General features: G+C 51.6%; 2 long non-coding RNA genes across 12 annotated transcripts; one reads left to right on the top strand and one right to left on the bottom strand.

Annotated features, from left to right (window-relative positions):
• Positions 1-3,069: 3,069 nt before the first annotated feature.
• Positions 3,070-13,958, bottom strand: LOC147574414 (uncharacterized). Of its 11 annotated transcripts, none has more exons than XR_015243635.1 (7): positions 12,468-12,723; positions 9,335-9,378; positions 8,866-8,998; positions 7,320-7,912; positions 7,014-7,090; positions 4,967-5,394; positions 4,381-4,855 (listed from the first exon to the last, which is right to left on the bottom strand). It is a non-coding gene; the product is annotated as an uncharacterized LOC147574414 (long non-coding RNA). The 11 variants fall into 11 exon arrangements; XR_015243631.1 differs by lacking the exon at positions 7,014-7,090 and having other exon boundaries at positions 7,320-7,673; positions 7,771-7,912; positions 12,468-12,721; XR_015243636.1 differs by lacking the exons at positions 4,381-4,855; positions 7,014-7,090 and adding an exon at positions 3,070-3,946.
• On the top strand, positions 7,909-11,294 carry LOC147574415 (uncharacterized). Its single transcript, XR_015243657.1, has 2 exons — positions 7,909-8,072; positions 10,914-11,294. It is a non-coding gene; the product is annotated as an uncharacterized LOC147574415 (long non-coding RNA).
• Positions 13,959-15,340: the final 1,382 nt, after the last annotated feature.

Raw genomic sequence — 15,340 nt, 5'->3', positions numbered from 1 at the left:
AGGGCGTTAACCAGTCACATTTGGGATGTTGGGAGGAGTCGGGGTGCCTGGGTGGCTCCGTCCGTTGAGCATCCGACTTTGGCTCAGGTCATGACCTCATGGTGTGGGAGTTTGAGCCCTGCATTGGGCTCTCTGCTGTCAGCACAGAGCCCACTTCAGATCCTCCGTCTCCCTTTCTCTCTGTCCCTCCCCCCAGCTCACACACTGTCTCTCAAAAATAGATAAACATTAAAAATAATGAAGTCATCTATACTTTCTGAGTAAATGAATGACAGATTTTAGAAAAAGGACGTCAGAGTCAAAATACAGTAGTGAATAAAAGAAATCCTGAACGAACAAGGTTTGATCATCTCTTTTCTTAATGTCTGTTTATTTTGAAAGAGAGCAAGGGGGGAGGGGCAGAGAGAGAGGGAGAGAAAGAGCCCCAAGCGGGCTCCGTGCTCAGTGTGGAACCCGATGCGAGGGACTCGATCTTACGACCGTGAGATCACAGCCTGAGCTGAAATCAAGAGTCGGATGCTTAACCGACTGAGCCACCCAGGCGCCCCTGACAATCTCTTTACATGCCCCCAAATAAATGCTGGTGGCTTAGCGATAGGTGATGGAATATGGCACCAACCGCTGGCCACCAACAGAGTCCCCCGAGGGGACAGTAGGACTGGGGCACAGCCCAGCAGATTTGGCAGGGTTGGTAGGAACGGTTCCAAGCGGAGTGATTGGCCCATCAGTGCCTCTTCGGCTCTATTAGTTTGCTGCTGCTGGGCAAGGACACCTGTTCTCCGGGTGCCTGCTCCCGTTCCCCCAGCGTTTTAGTGAGAATGGCCCCCAAGTGTCTGTCTCGGTGTGGTGACTTCAGTGAGCCAACAAATAACTGTGTTGAAAGCACAAGACTAGAGAGTAACAGTAATCGGAAGCAGCGGCAGCAGCTAGTTCACTATTTGCTTACTTGGTGTCAAGGCCTGGGTTGGGCGTGTTGCAGTCTTAATTTCGCCCAACAGTCCGTGAAAACATACTTTATTATCCCCATCTGGCAGATAAGGGGACAGGGCTTAAAGGATGTAGGTAACCTGTTCAGGTGCCCAAAGCCGCAAATCCAAAACTGCCAGGTAGGGGTTTAATCCAGGCCTGTTAACTCCAAAGCCTGCTGACGGTTATACTGCCCTGCTGCAGGGTGCAGGGGTACAGAGACGTCTAAGCCATGGTTACCATCAAAGAATCAATAATTAGAACGATGAGGATGGTGGCAGCTACTGTTTGTTGAGCACCTGCTTTGAGCCAGGCGCAGTACCAGGCCCTGTAGTCACTCTTAGGTCACAAGGGCAGAAATTCCTCATGCCAGCCCAAACTCCTTAATGAGCTGGGTGGAGCGGGGGCTGGTGGTGACTTTTTGAATAAGAGAGGTGGACACAGAGACAGAGCTGACGAGAAACCAAGAAGACCCATCTGTGCATAGTTGGGCTTCCCAAAGTGTGGGCCGGGATTCCAGGCAACTCCATTCTCCTATTTTGGAATATTTCCATTAGCGCAAATGTGGTTCATAGAGTGAAGCTTAGAAAATGTTGTTTCTATAACACTACCTCAAATTTGCACAATACTTATTAGTCTCAAATGCCACCCTGCCATATTTCTTTTAATTTTTTTTTTAATTTTTTTTTTCAACGTTTATTTATTTTTGGGACAGAGAGAGACAGAGCATGAACGGGGGAGGGGCAGAGAGAGGGAGACACAGAATCGGAAACAGACTCCAGGCTCTGAGCCATCAGCCCAGAGCCCGACGCAGGGCTCGAACTCACGGACCACGAGATCGTGACCTGGCTGAAGTCGGACGCCCAACCGACTGCGCCACCCAGGCGCCCCTCTTTTAATTTTTTTAATGTTTATTTTTGAGAGAAAGAGAGAGAGAGCGTGCGGGCAGAGAGAGAGGGAGACACAGAATGTGAAGCAGGCTCCAGGCTCTGAGCTGTCAGCACAGAGCCCGATGCGGGGCTCGAACCCATGAACCACGAGATTATGACCCTCTCTGCCACTCCTCCACTCGCACTCTATGTCTCTGTCTCTTGCTCTCTCCAAAATAAACATTTAAAAAAATTTTTTTAAAACAACAATAAGCATTTATTCCTCAAAAAACATCTTTTTTAATGTTTATTTTGAAGAGAGAACAAGAGAGAGAGTACAAGCAGGGGAGGGGCAGAGAGGGAGACATAGGATCTGAAGCAGGCTCCAGGCTCTGAGCTGTCAGCACAGAGCCCAATGCGGGGCCCGAAGCCATGAATGGTGAGACCATGACCTGAGCCAAAGTCAGACAGACGCTCAACCAACTGAGCCACCCAGGCTCCCCATTCCTCAAAAGTTTTGAGTCAAATTTTTGGGAATAGCTTGGGCACTTCTGCCCCTGGGTCTTTGGTGAGATTCTCAAGATACCACAGGGCTGCAGTCACCTGAAGGCTTGACTGAGTCGGAAGGGTCCACTTCCAAGGTGGTTCACTCACTTAACATGGCTGTCAAGGGGGTTGGAGGGAGGCCTCAGATCCTTGCCATATGAGCCTGCCCACATGCTGTTTGACTGAATGTCCTCACAGCATGATGGCTGGGTACCTCCAGAGTGAGTGAGCTGAGAAAGAGAGACAGAAATGACAGAAGGTAGCCTTCCTATGACCTCACCTCAGACGGCACAGAGCAGCATTTAGCAGTGACTTAGTCACTAAATCCAGTTCCCATTCAAGGGGTGGGAATTTAGACCCCACCTTTTAAAGAGAGAAGAGTCGGGGTGCCTGGGTGGCTCAGTTGGTTAAGCGTCTGGCTTCAACTCAGGTCACGATCTCGCGGTCCATGAGTTCGAGCCCCGCGTCAGGCTCTGGGCTGATGGCTCAGAGCCTGGAGCCTGCTTCGGATTCTGTGTCTCCCTCTCTCTCTGCCCCTCCCCCGTTCATGCTCTGTCTCTGTCTCAAAAATAAATAAACGTTAAAAAAAAATTAAAATAAAGAGAAGAGTCAAAGAATTTGTGAACATATTTTATTTTTTATTTTTTTCCAGCACTCATTCAGTAGATCTTTATATTTTTTCAATATATGAAATTTATTGTCAAATTGGTTTCCATACAACACCCAGTGCTCATCCCAAAAGGTGCCCTCCTCGATACCCATCACCCACCCTCCCCTCCCTCCCACCCCCCGTCAACCCTCAGTTTTGTGAACATATTTTAAAACTACCATAGCCAGGAAAACAAACCATTCTAGATATTTCAAACACACACACACGCAAAGGTTATACAAGCAATTGGTGCTCACCACTGGTGGGGCTCGCGGTGGTGAAGGTCAGGGCCAGGGGGGAATCGCACCACTAGCTCTCAGGTTACTTTACCACAGTTGCTTTCCATAGATTCAAAGTTGCTGCTGCCACTCAGTCAGGAAACTTCGGGAAGCCACTGCTGGGGTCACTACAGCCCCATGGCCCCAAGCCTGACTGGTGGGGAGTATGGACTCCAACATTCAGCCTGCATGTCTGCTGCTGCAGAGGAGAAAAGCATGGCTTCCGCCTCCTTCCCGCCTTCTAAATCTCACACAGGTACGCTTTATTGGCAGAATTCTGTTGCCGAGGGAATCTGTGAACTATGGTTCGTGGGTTTCCAGGACCTGCAAAGAAGGGGCTAGAAATGGGTGTCAAGAGCCAACCAACATTATCCAGCAAACCCCTCCTGATGGGTGGGTGTTCAAAGGCTTTGTAAAAGGGGGGTGGTGTCCACATGGAGTAACCTGGTGGTCGTGTTTCTAAGTCAGAAACCCTGAAAGGTGTCATTCTAGCTGGGCAGCAGGTGAGGTGCTGGATGCTGACGACATACACTCATTCCCAGAGGTGACTGGAGAAGCGCCTGGAGTTGATTCTTAGTTTCATCTCTGGAACGTTCTCACTGGAATTAAAGCTGGATGGACTATTGGCAATGCGGTATCTGAGAAAACATAGCCCCCATTCAAAAGGGCTGCCAGAGAAAAGATCTCCACAGGGAAACATGATTTCTCAAAATATAGCCTTTGGACCTCTATACGCAAACATCCCTGGGATGCTTACTTAAAAAGCTGATCCTGAAAATAATTTAATTTCAAAGGCTGTTGGGGCACCTGGCTGGTTCAGTCAGTTGAGCGACCGACTTCGGCTCAGGTCATGATCTCACGGTTCTTGGGTTTGAGCCCCACGTCGGGCTCTGTGCTGACAGCTCGGAGCCTGGAGCCCGCTTTGGAGTCTGTGTCTTCCTCGCTCTCTGGCCCTCCCCCACCCCCCTGCTTGCACCCTGCCTCTCTCTCAAAACAAAATATTAAAAAAAAAAAATTAAAAGGCTGATCCCGCACACCTCCCCTGATGAAGATAAACAAAAGCAGACACTACTTAAAGTAATCCAGACAGAGTTCAGTCAGTAACATAGTATTGCAGTGCCGTAGGGGAAAGGGTTCATCGTGAGCAGGCACCCAACTGGGAGTATTACAGAGGTGATGGGGTATTTCACAGGGAGAATGAGGGACTAGGGAAGGGAATGAGTGGGGGCTCTATAATCAGAAGTGAAAGATGACAAAAAGCAGGAAGGGACGCTGGCCCATAGGAGACCCATCTGGCTTTGCTGACACTTCTCAGAGTTAAGCTCCTGCCCTCTCACAGAAGCTGGGAGACAGGGGCCCGATCTTCAGGCGTCGGCTGGACTAAGCAGCCAATCCTTTAGACAGCCGGGAGTTTTGCAGGCAGGCACTTTAAGGGAGGCTAGAGTCCTACTAGGGATGCGGCCACGAGCTGCCAGCAACCATGCCCGTGGTTGTTCAAGTCTTCACAGGCCAAGCAAGGTTGAATCAAGAAGAGGGCTCGGAGGAGCCTGGCGAGCATTTGGAGAAAGAATCTGTCACCCTCCGAACCCACATGCCCACCCCTCCTGAGCCCATCCCCCAAACAGAGGGACCACTTCGACAGGCCTTTTTATGCTCACCAAACTACTGAAGTAGGACAAGGCGGACGGGGAGGTGGGGGAAGCAGAGGTTCTCCGGCTTCTTCAGGGCTGGAGGTCAGCAGGGATCTGCGAGCGGGAGACGAAGGGCAGAGCAGATTGAGGATGACCAGGAGGCTCCACTGGATTCTTAACCTGGGAGTCCCGACTGGTCATGCTGGCGGGCTCCTGCCCCCACGGAGGTCAGGGCCTCTCAGTCCTGAGGAGCACCAGGCACGACCAGCTCTGGCTCCTGTGGTCCTGGTGGGGGTATGTTGTTGAGACCTGGGGGATGGCGTGGAGCACCAGCTGGGGGGCGGGAGCACACTCATTCAAGAAGAAGAAAAGTCCCGAGGCCCGAAGCAGAGGCAGGAATGGTGCTTAGGCTGCCTGTGTTCCAGGGCAGTGGCAGAGAGCGGTCTGGCGCCACCCTGTGGAGGAAATGAAGATTTCAACAGTACAAAGGCCTCATCTGGATGAGGGCTACACCCCAGGGTGGTAGAGCAGGAAAACAGAAGGAGCCTGGCTCCCTGACATAAGAGCCACCGAACCAGCCCCAGATCCAGTACTTAACCGGATTATCATATGAGAGATCAAGAAGCTGCTTCTTAAAAAAATTTCTTTTCAATGTTGACTCATTTTTGAGAGACAGAGACAGAGCATGAGCGGGGGAGGGGCAGAGAGAGAGGGAGACACAGAATGTGAAGCAGGCTCCAGGCTCCGAGCCGTCCGCACACAGCCCGACCCAGGGCTCGAACCCATGAACGGCAAGATCATGACCTGAGCCGAAGTCAGACACCTGACCGACTGAGCCACCCGGGTGCCCCCAAGAAGCTGTTTTTTTTTTGTTTTTTTTTTTTTCAACGTTTATTTATTTTTGGGACAGAGAGAGACAGAGCATGAACGGGGGAGGGGCAGAGAGAGAGGGAGACACAGAATCGGAAACAGGCTCCAGGCTCCAGGCTCTGAGCCATCAGCCCAGAGCCCGACGCGGGGCTCGAACTCACGGACCGCGAGATCGTGACCTGGCTGAAGTCGGACGCTTAACCGACTGCGCCACCCAGGCGCCCCAAGCTGTTTTTTAATTTAACCCACTGTTGGGGCGCCTGGATGGCTCAGTCGGTTAGGTGTCCGACTTCAGCTCAGGTCAGGATCTCACCGTTTGTGGGTTCAAGCCCCACATCGGGCTCTGTGCTGACAGCTCAGAGCCTGGAGCCCGCTTCGGACTCTGTGTCTCCCTCTCTCTCTGCCCTTCCCCCACTCAATCTCTGTCTCTATCTCAAAAAGAAATAAACACTTAAAACCAAAAAGAATTAAAGGGCGCCTGGGTGGCTCAGTCGGTTAAGCATCCAACTTCAGCTCAGGTCATGATCTCGCGGTTCGTGAGTTTGAGTCCCACGTCGGGTTCTGTGCTGTCAGCCTGTCAGCGCAGAGCCCGCTTTGGATCCTCTGCCCCACTCTCTCTGCCCCTCCCCCGCCTGCACTCCCCCCCCCCGAAAAAAAGGATTAAAAAAAAAAGAATTAAAAAAAATTCACTTAACCCACTGTTGTGTCGGGTCTCAACTGCAGCAGCTGAACCTGTACGTAACCTGATAACGGAGGGAGTCCATGTATCTGTTATCTTTTGCCACAACAGTGCTAACTAATAAACCATCCTCAAAACTCAGGAGGCTGGGAAACCGATTCTCACAGGTTGGCCGTTACCGCTGTACTTTAATGCCCTGCTGGCTGGATCGGCGCGGCTTCTCGCTGCTGGTCCTGTCTCCCTGCGTTGCTGCCGGGACCCAGGCTGAAGAGGCAGCGGCTACCCAAGAGAAGCGGAAGAGAGCAAGCACTCTTGCTCTCTTCGAGCCTAAGCACGGAGCCTCTTCGAGCCTAAGCACGGAACCAGCCCCAAGCCCCAAGCCAGGGATGGGAAAGTACACTGTGGCCACGAGGAGACACAGCAGGAGCGGGGTTGCGGGGAGGGCCCATAATTCTCTCTCCCAGAATGTGACAGAGTCGTGGGTTAGAGGCTACGACACGGTGGCCCTGCTCTTCTAGGCGTCACCTACGAATGGCGCGGAGTGAAAGATAGCGTCCGTCCATGTGAAGACTCAACCGCAGTTCTCTGTTAGGTCAGGAGCCCTGACAAGACAAGAATCACATCTCCTTCCTCTTCCCAACGCCTAGTGCCAGACCCTGCCCTCAGGGCTGACTCGGGGATATTACTGGGTGAATCTGAGACCATTTCTTCACTCTCTGCATAGGATTCCTTATGTAATACAGACTGACCTCCTAAAGGTCAGCACACAGTGCTATGTGTTTGCCCCCAAAGCTGCAAAGGGACCGTGCCATTGGGAACTGAGATGTGTACCTAGGTCTGTCTACACCGCATCCTGGATCCACTGCCTCCCAGAGGGACCTCCAGAAGAAAGGACTTCTACAAGTTTAATATCGCAGACTCCACACTCCAAAGGAGAACCGCTTGAAGAGAGCCATGGTTGACGCTAAGGAATGCCACCATCACCACAGAATTCCAGGCACCGGGCATGTGGGTAGAAAGTATATTTTAGGGCAGTGACTCATGGTAAGTCGTTTCCTCCAGACCCTAAAACGGACTATTCCACGTCAAGCTGTCTCAGGCTCAGGCTGATAACAGGGCAGCCACAGGGGACCTAATGGGAGCTGCGTTGTCACGGTCCAAGTCTGTACACACCGCTTGTATAACCTGCCCAAGTTCGCAAAGACAATGTATCAGTCGCCGCTCTTTATGCTCCAAGTGAAAGAAATCCAACTAAAATATGCTTAAACCAAAAATGTCATACAGTGTATCGGCTCACATAACCGGGAAGCCTAAGATCTTAAAGCTGGCCGCATCTAGCGCTCAAACGTCATTCTCTCCGCAGCTGTCCCTCAGTTGTGCTTTCCTCCATGATGGCTTCAGGCTTCAGGATGCATGCCCCAAGACTGCAAAGATAGTCGTTAGTAACTCCAACTCTCCACTGAGGTTGAGCAAGCCTCATAAAGGAAAGCCAGTCTTCAAAAAGCCTCTGATTGGTCTGCTTGGACCCTGTATCTGGTAGGAGGAGACCCTGATTGGCCAGCCATGGCCACGTGCACCTGCAAGGTGGGCCTTAAACCAGTACTTAAGTCTCTGCTAGGGCACAGGAACTGAATAGAAAGTCAAGAGAGGGGTTGTCTCACGGCAAGTTGAGGGGGTGAGGTGACAAATGGAAGACCAGACATTGAGGCTAGATTGAACTAACCCTAAGCCTAAACTTTGAACAGGCTTTCACACGTTCATAGATGCTATTGCGAGTAAAACACAAATTCACTTAAGAGCAGGAGTGCCTTCATAGTAACTTTTGGTCTTTCTGTATTTTTTGTCCCAATTAATAGATATCGAAAGGATACCTACGATCACGAGCAGGTCCAAAGACCATTCTATTTTTTAATATTAGAAAGGGATTCTTAACTGCAGATTAAGAGAGAGAGTGAAGAAAGCAAGAAGAGAAGGGAGCCAGGAAAAGCCCAGCCCAGGAAGCAGCGAAGGAAGGTTCCAGGACAGCAGCGTAGGACAGGTCAAGGAGGTAGCCGAGGGGAATGGCACTAACTGTCATGCCAGAGCACTGGAGCGGAGTGGAGGAGTGATCGTGGCGGGCAGCACAGAAAGAGAAGGAGAAGAAATTAAACCCCGGGGGGTCGGGGGACAGAAACGAGTGCCATCGGACTACATGAGTAAGCTCTGCGGTGAACAATACTTGCCTAGTCACAATTCTGCAACCACTGTCACTCGTGGGGCAAGAGTGACAAAAGTAAACCCCAAGAATGGAATGGGTGGGGGGTGTTAAAGACCTAACTCCTTGCCTGTGTTGCCAGGACGTCCACAGACAGTGTCTAAAATGCATGAATCAGAGCACCTGGGTGGCTCAGTCGGTTGAGCGTCTGACGTCAGCTCAGGTCACGATTTCACGGTTCTTGGGTTCGAGCCCCGCATCGGGCTTTGTGTTGACGGTGCAGAGCCTGCTTGGGATTCTCTCTCTCCTTCTCTCTCTTTCAAAAAAAAAAATTTTTTTTTTAAATCTTTTAAATGGAAGAATTAAGAGCTAGAAACACAAGACAGGTGGAGATAAGCACCCGAAGACCCAGCGAGAGGTAAGGAGGACCGAGGACTGGTGAGCTGGCCCAGGAGGGTGGGGATGGTCGAGGCAAGAGGCTGCTGCGGGTCATTCTGTTTCCTCACCATTTCATTTCGTACTATTTGAACTGTAAACTACGTGTGATAACATTTGGGAGGCTTACAGAGTCCATTCTTTTGTCAACTGCACCTCAAAGCTGTATTTGTGTCCAACTTCATTGAGATAGAATTGACAAATCATTTTTACGAACCCTTTAAATCCATTTCTTCAAGTAGAGTGGGAGGAACCAGCTTCCTGCAACAGAAGCCATGAGAACATTACCTATTCCGGTTTCAAAAGAAATGGTGGCATTAGTCCTACTTAGATGATTTCGGTCAGAGACCAAGTAAGGATACATCTGGGGTTCCAACAAGAGAGGCTCTCACTCCAGTGCTCAAAGACCAGTTAGAAAACGGAGATCTGACTGGACTGGGTAGGTACAAATTAGCCAAAACTGTAATAATAATAATAATAATAATAATAATAATAATAATATAGCTAGTTATCCTCAAGTGCTTACTTCAGACCAGAAACCGTCCTGAGGATATTATCTTCTTTAATCCTCACGGCAACTGATATTTTCCCCAATTTACAGATGAGGAACTGAGGCTCAGATAGTTTGGGGAACTTCCCGGAAGTCACACACTCTGGCCCCTCTGCCTGAGGCGAAGGGGCCTCAGAGTGTTGTGATTTACTTCTCTTTTCTAACCACCAATCAAACTTAGAAGTTTCTATCTCTGGTGCCATCTCGAGGGGCCTATGAAAACCACTGACTGTGGCAGTGGTCTCAGGCCCACACTTGCTGGGTTGTGCTGGGCCCCGCGCTGTCTTAGGGAAGGCCTAGAAAACGGTATGGGGTAGAGCCGGTATTCAAACCTAAGCATTCCTGGCTCCAAAGCCCACTTGCTCGGCCACTGAATTATGCTAGTTCTCCAGCTAGAATCAGAGCTGGGTGAGGATCCCACCCGTAGTAATTATGAGTTGTATGGCCTTGGGCCCCCAAGTTCCTTAACCTCTCTTAAGCCTGTTTTATCATCTATGCCATGGGCATAACAATGGTGCTTACCTTCAGGGTGGTTGCTAAGGATAAATCAAAATTCCTATCTGGCAACTAGGAGCCTCTGTTTTCCACACCTGTTAAATCCCTTGCCCTTCAGCTCCTAGGTTAAAGAGAGATCCTCACATTTTCTCACCCTTCAGATCCACGGGTGGGAGGGCAAGAGACAGAAAAGGTCTGGGCCAAGGCTAAATGCTTGGGCCTCATCCCAGAGTGACTCTCCAGGGCAGGGGCGGGGTTCAGGAATCGACACCTTAGACCCCCGAGAAGTTCAGATGCCTGCAGTTCTCCTGCCTGGCTTTGAATGACTATGCCTAGTGCTTGACTCTGACAGACCAGTGCCTTTGTGAGCGTCTGAGCCCTTCCTGCGCTGGCCTCCAGCTCTGTCTGTGCCTCCTCCCTTTCCCCATTGCCCAATCTGTCTTTATCTCCCCCTTCCATTCTGATCCCCCTCCTCTTACTCTGGCCTTACTTCCTAGCTTCCTCTCCACCTCTCCGTGCACCCTCCCCTGAGCTCAGTCTGCATTCCTACCCACCAGCCGTTTCTCTACCAGTCTCTTCGCCGGCATCGGCATCGCCCTTTCCTGTGTCCACCCGGAAGGCTCAGATAAAAGGTGCTTCCGCCAGGATAACCTTCCAGGCCTCTTCTCTGGCACCATGGCACTTTGCATGTACCTTTATTATTGCTCAAATAACAGGGTAATGGGAGATTTTTTTTTTTTTCCGGCCTCAGACTACCTGGTGGACTCGTGGCCCATGAATGGTGGAAACGTGCGCCAGAGTAAGATGGAGAGAGGAAGACAAGCCCGTCGACTTTGCAGAGGGGCCGAGAGGCCTGAGAAGTAAGAGAAGACCAGGAGACGGGGGCTCCTGAAAAGATAGACAAGAGATTACCATGCGGGGTTCCCACAGCTTTTGCAGACAGCGGCTGCGTACAAATTCATTGGAAGAACTGAGGAATGTTGCTGGCTCCATCTGGGGGAGGGCATGCTTGTATCAAGACACTGATGCTCTTGATGTGCTATAATTATAACCAGAAACACTATCCTTTTGCCCAGGAAGCTGGATTTCCTAGTAAATTCCTTACTTTCCAAGTTGTTTAATGCTAAGATAATGCTTTGCTTCTGTGTCCTTATTTATTTATTTTTAATGTTTATTTACTTTTGAGAGGGAGAGCACATGCGAGGGAGGGGCAGAGAGAGAGAGAGAGAGAGAGAGAGAGAGAGAGAATCCCAAGCAGGCTCTGCACGGTCAGCGCAGAGCCCAATGCAGGGCTGGAACTCACAACTGTGAGATTGTGACCTGAGCCGAAGTCAGACACTTAACCGACCGAGCCACCCCGGCATCCCTCCGTGTCCTTATTTCTAACTTTCTGTTCAACTGTTAACCATACTAAATGTACTCAGATTCATCTAGTCTAAAATCGAGGAGAGGTGGTTCTCGCTCCTAGAGAGAGAATTATTGAAGGGGCAACCCGCACACACTCAGGTGCCACATCTTCAACAGCTGGTTTTATAAATGGAAACAGGCACTGGGACCCCTTCTTCTCCCCTTCCCAGAAAGGCTGATGGAGAGCCTGGCCCAGATCAGTGGAGCTTTCTTCCAAGAACTGTCCCGTTCCCAGACCAGCCCTGTAGACACCCCCAAAGTCCCCCTGAACCTGCAGATAGCAGTACCTCTCCACCCCACTACTCACCCCACACTCAGGCCCTAAGATCCCATTTGACCTAAGCCTGCAGGTATGAAGTGTCCAAAGCACAAGACATCTCTCCCCACCCCCACCAACACACACTCTTGACCTTCTGTTCCGAGTCCATGTGAAAGAGAAATATCAACTCTACCAAGTAAAGGAAACAAACAACTTGCTGGCTAGATGAGAATAACCAGAACCTTAAGCTTCATGCCTGGGGGCTGACGGGTACCTAAAGGTGCTCCCTTGGTGACAGCGGTGATCAAAACCTGTATGCTTTTCCTGAGAACCACCAGGCGGGAAGCACCTACTGCACTGATGCCCTCAGGGAGGCAAAACTAGGGTAGACGTTATTGGTCCGATTTTACAAGTGGGAACCTTCCGGGCAGGAGGCCAACAGACAGCCTCAATGGTAGATAGTGCTGTGCCCAGGCAAGGTCATGAACCCAGAAGGCGGCCGGGATCTAGTGAGACGCAGACACTTCTGGGGGCGGGCAGTAGGACACGTTCCGCCCGACACTGGTGGGCTACCCCGGTGGCCTCGCCTCTTCGTGCGCATCTCGGGTCGCAGAGTCCCCAGCCTCCCAGATCACTCACCTGCTCCGGGGCTGGTGACTTGGGCTTTCCCGAGCGGTGGCCCCGCCCCGAGGCTCCGCCGGCCCTGCGATTGGCTCCGCGGTCCGGGGGCGGGGCCGGACGCCGAACCAACGTGATGGCGTCCGGCGCCGCGAGCGCCGTTTCCTGTTGTCGCTGGCCGGGAGGCCGCAGCGCCTGGTCGGAGGCTTAGGGGCTGCCGTGGCCAGGAGTGCCCCGCGCCCCGTCCCCGCTCCCTCTGGTGAGTTAGGGGTCAGAGGGCGAGGAGGGTGAGAAGGGACGGCGGGGCCGAGACGAGAACGGGCGATGGGTCACCAGCCCTGTCCGTGATCGCAAACCCTTGGTTGCTTTGAAACTGTCCTGCTTCAGAGCCTTTTCCCTTCCCCGCCTGAGCCCCGCACCCTACCCCACTCGGACCCGAGCCTTCAGCCCAAACAGCCAGTGCTGACCCGTCCCCTTCCTCTTCTTCACCCGTGACCCGAGCCCAGCCCTTACCCTCACCCCTTCACCACTGGTCTTGCGTAAGTGCAGCCACACTCGACCCCACGGCAGCCCACTTCCAACCCCTAGGACAGCCACTTCCCTCCGCCTCCCTCTGACGCATCTCATTCTCACCCCTCAACCCCTTTGGCGATCCCAGTGCTCCACGCAGACCTCCTCGAACCCCCCCTCCCCCCTCCCCGTCTTTCTGGCTTACCCCTTTTCAGGCTCAGCTTTCTTATCCCAGCCCCCCTGCTCAGCCCCCCAAGGTCTGCTCAGCCAAAACACCCACCTCCCCCCACTCATTTAATACCTACCACCACAGTAGATGCCCTATTGCGCTTACCCCCCTCTTCTTGATAACTCTGATCTCAGCCCTATCTCAAGTCTTGTATGTATCTTCTTGTCCTCGCCCACTCAACCCCTAACTTCCAAGCCCACCCCGTACTTTCTTTCCATCCCCAGCCAGCCTGAGGACACTTCATTCCTGAGTCTTTGCTAAACCACCCCCCAACTCTTGCTGCCCTAGTTCCCACCACCCCTACCCAATCTTGTTAGACTGACGTCTTCCTATCCCCGTTTCAACTCTTCATCCCAACTCTGCGCCCATTCTTCCCTTGATGTGGTCCCCATTTGATCTGAGAACCTAGTGCAGTCCCCTGCCGACCCCACCTGCTTTCTCAGAGCCAGGCACTTGCCGAACACCTCAATTGATGCAGGGCCTCAGATGGTAAGTAAGTGTGGAGGAGTAGAGATCCTTCTCCCGTGGGTCAAGTGCTTTTCCTGGATGTCAGGTCCCCTGTAGCTGTCCTTAAGGATTGTGTTCCTGGCATCCATATTACATCACTCGCGTTGGCTGCTGGAATGGTAGGTATCATCCAAATACCTGGAAGGTGAGGGACAGCTACTCATTCAGCTGGGGCAGTGGGAGCTTATCACTTCCTTTTGGGTGATGATCTGGAGAAACTCCAGGGGTTCCACTGTGTGGGGTTGGCTGTGGTCACAGAATCATGTCCATGTGTATTGCCCTGCCGCTTAGAAAGGACCCTCACCCAGTGCCCCTCCTGGCCAGAACTGGTTGTAGATTAGTCCCGCTACCGAATGTGCCAGAGGTGACGTTACATGTTGTGAAGAGTAGAGATGAGTGGATCCTGGGGACGCCGAGGCCTCCGTGGAGGCTGTTGAATTGCTTCCTCTTTTGGCAGGTGCTGGAGCATTGAGTTTTGACCATTTTGATTACCCATGAACACAGAGAGTCAAGTTATCTCAGAGTAGCTAGACATTCTTGAGGCACCCAGGCTCCATTGTTAACATTTATAATCTCCTGGGATTTGGGGGTGCACCTCCCCTCTAAGTTCTGGTGACCAAACTCCGAAGGATTGGCCATTTGACAGCCATTGTAAAGGACCCCAAAGAAGACCCATTGTCTTTGCTTGCATTTGTAGTCTCACGCCTTCGAGAATCGGATGGCCTTTGACCTTCAATGTCCCCTTCCGTGAAGGTGTGATCTCTGAAGGGTTTCAGCCTGTTGGCAGCTTGGTGTAATGGAAGGAGTTCCACAGTGACCCCACCACTGAAAAGTTGTATACCTCAACCTCTTACGGTCTGCAACGGTCTGAGCCTTTTTATTTTACTCATCTGTTCATTCAGCAAGTATTTCTTGAGCACCACCCTGTGCCGTGCACTGTTTGAAGCATTAGAAATACAATGGTGAATGAGTCAGGCAAAGGTCCTGCTTTCATTCACTCAGAGTTTGGTCCTTGCCAGAATCTTAAGGGACCTGGGACAAGAATATGGGAGAGATGGGTGTTGTTGGATGGAAGGAGGGAGGGAGGAAAGAAAGATACCCAGTGTTCCTAGACTTCACATTTCTGGCCTCCCCCACTAGCCTTTGGACTGGGAATCACGAGCTAGAAGTTGCTTGCCCTCCAGCTGATATTCAGTTGCTTTGCTGCCCTACCCCCCCCCCCCCACACACACACCCATCCCACCCCCCACAGGGCTCTTGTCTAGAAATCCGACTTTCTTCAGGTAGAAGGAGGTGCTGTTTACTCAGCACTCACATGTCTGAAGTATCCGCTGTCTTTCTGAATCAGAAGATAACTTTGTCATTTGTTTCCAACTGAAAACCCTGACTCATCACCTGGTAGAGCAGCTGGAGGGCTTAAACACCGGCCTGTTGTCGTGCATAGCCAGGTGCAGGATCGGAGTCAGGCCGTAGAGACGAGGCTGTCGCGGATGGCGGGGAAGTCTCTCAGAAGAGGAGGTTGCTGTTTACTGATGAACGGAGTGTTTCGAAAGTGGTGAAGCCAGGTTATCCATTTCTTCTTTTAATGTAAGTCTCATCTGAGTCCTTCTCCTCTTTTCGTTCTTCCTTAGTCTCCTGAGGAAGTGAA

The sequence above is a fragment of the Puma concolor genome, chromosome E1 (genome assembly GCF_028749965.1).
Source record: "Puma concolor isolate L17-30 chromosome E1, mPumCon1.1.hap2, whole genome shotgun sequence".
NCBI lineage: Eukaryota > Metazoa > Chordata > Mammalia > Carnivora > Felidae > Puma > Puma concolor.
Note: the sequence above shows the minus strand (reverse complement) of the source record. Positions and strands in the feature narration are given on the sequence as shown.